This window comes from Xenia sp. Carnegie-2017, unplaced genomic scaffold (genome assembly GCF_021976095.1).
Source record: "Xenia sp. Carnegie-2017 unplaced genomic scaffold, XeniaSp_v1 HiC_scaffold_13, whole genome shotgun sequence".
NCBI lineage: Eukaryota > Metazoa > Cnidaria > Anthozoa > Malacalcyonacea > Xeniidae > Xenia > Xenia sp. Carnegie-2017.
The window spans coordinates 4048791-4054701 of NW_025813436.1; the positions used below are offsets into that span (position 1 = coordinate 4048791).

Consider the following 5911-nt stretch of genomic DNA (forward strand, 5'->3'; position numbering starts at 1 on the left):
TGGGGCTCCAAAAACAAATTTTTAACATTCGAGAAAACTTAACAATATCTTGGGAGGGATTTAAAGATTTAGAGAGTGGAATAAGAGAATATGAAGTTCAAGTTGTTTGCAATAACACAATCGTTATAACCTTTACTAAACGGAAAAATGAGACTAATATGAACTCTGCTCAATTTAAAGCGATCAACCTACAACAGGAAAGCATTGCCAAATTACTTGCAAGACAACAAACTATGCCGGCTTAATATCGATTGCTCGTTCTGAAACATTTGCCATCGACAGAACTGCACCAATATATACCGGACAAACAACTAATTTGCCAACAAGCCAAGTAATGACAAATTCTAAGTATTTTACACTATTATGGAAGACATTTGAAGATCCAGAAAGCTCAATTGACTATTATGAAATTGGTATTGGAAGCAAAGAATATGATGACGACATCCGTAGTTTTGCTGCGACCGGCCAAAATACTCACGTTATTATCACTAATCTTCTCGTAAATACGACCCAAGATTATTTCGTAACTGTAAGAGCTCATAATAAAGCTGGTCTAATGACGTCTTTATTGCTGAAAATCATTAAATTTGATGTAACCCCACCTTTAAACAGTGGGGTTGGTATAAAAGATGGATTCTCATTTCAAGACATTGATTATATATCCTTAAAAACTAAGATTTCGGCAAGATTAGACAACGTTAGAGATCCCGAAAGTGGAATTGCAAACATTGAATACTGTGTTGGTACAACTCCTCGCAATTGTCTAATCAAGCACTTCACTTCCATCAATCGAAACTTGTCATTTGTGTGCGATGATTGCAAGGTGGAGACAGGAATGACAGCCTTTTCAACATTTCGAGTGACAAATAAGGCTGGCTCCTCAACTTTATACACAAGTGATGGTATTTTTGTCGATTCAACTCCTCCAGAGATCTCAAACGTTTTTGATGGAGCAAGAAGCAAGATTCCTGACGTGGAAAAAGCCCATGCCGATTGGAGACCATCGGTCACGTGGCATGGCGCATTGGATGTGGAAAGTGGCATCCGTAATTGTAAGTGGATGATTCTAAGACAATTTGAACACAACTCGACAAGCATTTACGTCAAAAGCTTGAATGAAAATGAGACTACGTACAACACACGTCACAAAATTGATGCAGCTCACCAAGTGATGTTCCTTAACAATTCTAATTACCAAAACGTAAATCCAATGTTGGAATTTGGCTGGAGAGTCTAACAGTAGATTTTCGAACGGTTGGTCGATAGTCCAGGAATGGCCTATTCCTTCAAACGTCATCGATGGTCTTGGACCTCGTGACATGCAGTATGACGTCGTAGGTGAAAAAATTGAAGCTTCATGGGGTGAGTTTATGGCTGACGAGAGGGATCCAGTAGTAAATTACGAAGTAGCCCTTGGAACAAAGGGTTTTATTGACAACATCTTGGAATATACGGAAGTAGGCCTTGATACTAGATTCTCACTATCGTTAGCTGAAAGAAACATTGTGCTAAGGGAGGGAGTCAAACATTTTGTAAGTTTGCGATGTACCAGCAAGAGTGGATTGAAAAGCAGTGCGAAGTCAAATGGATATATAGTGGATAAAACGCCGCCATCGACAGGTAGTGTGAAACTGTCTTTTGACATTGTAAACCAGACCAGAAAAGTCGTGTACTACACAGTTTCTTGGGACGGATTTTACGATAATGAAACAGGAATAAAAAACTACGCATATTGCTTGGGATTCATTGAAAATGTTTGTGCAACACCGTTGATAAACGCTGGACTTTTTACACAAGGCAGCATTCAGCATTCCCAGTTTTTGGAAGCTGATGGCATGCATGTGTATGGTATTTTGATCGCTACAAACGAGGCGGGGCTTAAAGTCATTTCCAGTTCAAATCCTCTCAGTTTAGACAAAACTCCGCCAGTTCCTGGAAAGGTTATTGATGGAAAAATGAAGATTCGGACTTTATAGACTCGCGGCTAGGAATAGACACATCGTGGTCTGCTTTTCCGACCTCGAGTCCGGTATCAAACAATGTGTTCTCACTGTTAGTGAAAAACGTTCTTTCGCTATTGTCGCTGGGAGGTCGAACATTAAATCAAAGACTGTCGTAAATGCAACTAGAAATGGCACTGTTAAACATGACTTTGATTTGATATCTGGCTTTCGTTATGTTTCAACAATAGTGTGCGTAAATAATGCTGGATTCAAATCTTCTGCGTCATCAAACGGCGTGGTTGCAGACGACTCGCCCCCGATCCCAGGTGCAATTTTTGCTGGAAGCAATAGATTTCAGTCGTCCACAAGTACACTTGATGTAAGCTGGACAGGTGGTTACGACACTGAAAGTGGTATAAAGGAGTATCGCATCGGGATGGACACAAATCTCAGTAACTCTGACATTGCTAAGGTTTTCTCGTTTGGATTAACAAGGAAAGTAACTTTGAAAAACTTGACCTTATCAACTGGTCAAACATACTTTGTCATATTGGAAGTGGTAAATAAAGCAGGAATGAAAACACGGATATTCTCTAGAGGTATAACCATCGATACATCTCCACCTCGTATAATCAAGGTAAGAAAAAATTATCTTTATGTTCTTATCAGTCTTTATGGCAGGTTTACATTCATACGGTTGTGATACTGCGCTTGAAATGTAACGCCATCAGTAGCAAATCCATGCAACTCCAATTTTTTCCAATGCTGCTCAGCTTAATAGGAAAATCAATATGTAATTCTTTAGAAATTTTAATTTTGTCGTTTTTGGTTACATGTAGCTAATAGCAAAAGTGCTTAAATTAAAATATATAACTGTTTAAAAATACGATAATTTCTTGTAAGCTGCCAAGTTAATGACCCCAAGTAATGGTTTCGCACTTATACATATGTTTTTCTTGGTCTGATAAACGTATAACGCATAAACTGTTTGGTTTGTACAAATCTATTATTATGAATTATTCAAACGAAATAATAATACGGCAGAATTAAAGAAGTTACGTTATTCATCCATTCTGAAATCGATTACTTTGATTTTCACTTATTTACAGACAGAACTTCTTGGAAGTGTAGGAACACTCAAGGGTTATTTAGGTCCCGGAGAAAGTCTAGTCGGCAGATGGAAGGTTCTTGACGTGGAAAGTCCGATAGATTTTGTTGAATACTGCTTTGGTACAACAAAGGGGGGATGTAACGTACAAGATTTGAAACGAAGATATGTTGAAAAAGTTAACGATATCTATTGTATGCATTGCACGATTGAACACAATTACACGTACTTTTTTTCAATTCGAGTCTGGAATAAAGCAGGTCTTTACAGTCTGGCAACATCCAATGGAATGATCGCAGATTTGACTCCTCCAGACAGTGGGAAAATATCCATCAATGCCTCGTACATGTCTTGTGCTGGTAGTGCAACATGTCGGCAGAACTTAAAGATTTTGAAGACAAAGAAAGCGGAATAGCGCACTGCGACTTCACCATCATGGCTTCCACTAATTCAACAGTCATTGCTATCCAAACACTTAATCAAACGAGAAATGAAATCAATGCCTTTGCAACATCGTGAAAGCTACAATTTCGTTGCCGAGTGCTACAACAAGCTTGAAGAACGTGGTGCGATGGTTTTTTCATCCGCCATACTCATTGACAATTCCCCACCGGAGAAGGTAATAATTCAATTTATGTACCAGCTTGCATTACTTTTATTAGAAAACTTGTTACAGAGTTTTGTTTCCTAGAAAAATACGTGATGTTCAATAACTGTTTACCGTAAAGGAAAGAATCAAATGTTGACGCAATGTTTAGCTAAGAATGATGTGGCAAACAATAAATTTTCAGTAGAATTCATACAGTGGAATGGAAACTATTTAATTTTAGCTGGAAGGTGGGGTGGGGTGGGTAGTGTGTATGCAGTTTTTTACTACATTCAGTCGGATAAGCTTACTTTACAAGTTTATAATGCAGGAAGAGCTTAAGATTTGAGAATTGATTTTGGCAGACGACATTTTTTTGAGCAAAGGGCTTGTTTTATAATTATTTCATTGTTTCACAACGCAATTTTTGCTTCCAATGGTAGATGCTTCAATATACTAAACGCTTAGAGGGGTGATTTTTACGCTTTATCATTTTTGCCATCTTGCTTTTAATTAAACCTCAAAGCTTGCATTTTCTTAGAAATCCAATATCTATATATACTAGAGAATTTGCTTTTTGAAAAACACAAATCACGCAGTATTTCTGTCGTAATTATGCTACATTAAAATCATAATTTCCTTGTAACACATTCCATGTTAAAAAATTGTGTTATGTGAGAACAAATCTCTAGAACATTAAATGAAAAAGTCAAGGTGAAAATTAAACGCGCATACCTCTTTCTCTCGGAAAGTCAAGCTAGTTTCTGAACAATTTTTGGTGTGAAAAATTCTAATGATAGTTCTTGAAGATGTTTAACAAATCCAGTTTAAACCATTACTGGTATTTAGCCTACTGACGCAAATCAATAAATTATTTTGACGCGGCATCCAGTCTAAAATACTTTTATTTAAAGTGTCTTCATTTCTATGAATTCTGTCGAGCATTTTAAACCGTGTGTATTATGTCTCTGACTCATCCACATCTCTACGTATTTATTTTGTTGACAATTATATTATCTAACATTCAACACTTCAAAGATATTTTGATGAAAAAGTTTTCAATTAAATTATGTGTGTCGTTATTTCTGAAGTCTGTTGAGCATTATTTGTAGTACACCCACGACCCAGGTAAAGAAACATAAATTACCTGCAGGCCTAGTGTTATTGGAAATGTTTAGAATTTAGGATATTTCATGGAATTTAGAAATTAGAATATGTTTACAACAATCATTACTAACAATCATCAACTGCTATTTTAGGGTTTTGTTATTGTGAGCTCTGACGCGAATAATGATCGTCTTCGTAAGCACACTTACTGTCATTTCATCAACATGACATTACGAATCTACTGGTCGGGATTTTACGATCGCGAGTCTGAAATTGGCGGATTCCGTATTGCAATTGGTCGATCAAAATATGGAACGGATGTTGTTCCATTTAAATCTGTTGATATCACGGACGTAGCAGAGTTTAACGATCTCGGTGACAGATATGGTTTGTCTTTAGGAGAAATACTGTTTGTAACAGTCGAGGCAAAAAATTTAGCAGATCTTTCCTCAAGAGTAACGTCCCTTCCAACACGTCTTATTTCTGAGCAACAATACAACTCCGATGGTGACTTTAAGTGCATAAACATTTAGAAATTTCAGAATTTTTGAGTTTAGTTAGTGAAAACGATTAGTAAAGGATTTCTTTTTAATGACTACACAAATGACTTCTTTTGAAAATAGATTTTTACTTCACTGTGACGCATGTTTTGTCGTAATAAACTTGTAAATCTCTCTTCAAGTTGCGTCATTTATGCAAGGTTTTGTCATGTATCGCTATCTGCACATCTGTTATATTGTGATAGTTTAACGACATGTATAACCTATTTTTCAGGGGTTTTTTCTTTTGCTTTTTCTTAATTGTTTCCAAAATTAGGTAAGGATACAATGAATGAGTTTTTCACCATTTCATTTTGCGATATGAGTCAGATGATGTTATCAAAATCGTAAAATGATAGTAGTCATCATCATCCTTCGATATTAAGACAGATATGCTACCTTTTAGCTTTTATTAGTCTATGCAGTCTGAGAAGATACTCTAACTCGATGATCAAAAGCAAAATAATATCTAGCGTGCTTGATTTGTAGCAAGAAATTAATCTTATTCTAGCGCACATTTCATGCACTGTCACACCATGTGAATCATAAAAACTTAGTACTTTTTTGAATGGTGAGTCAACAATTGCATATTTACTGTGCACATAATTATCCATTTATCTATGTTGCG

The 5911-nt window shown here is 36.4% G+C and overlaps 1 pseudogene; it reads left to right on the forward strand.

Annotated features, from left to right (window-relative positions):
* Window positions 1-999: 999 nt before the first annotated feature.
* LOC124451273 lies at window positions 1000-5503 on the forward strand (annotated as a pseudogene).
* Window positions 5504-5911: the final 408 nt, after the last annotated feature.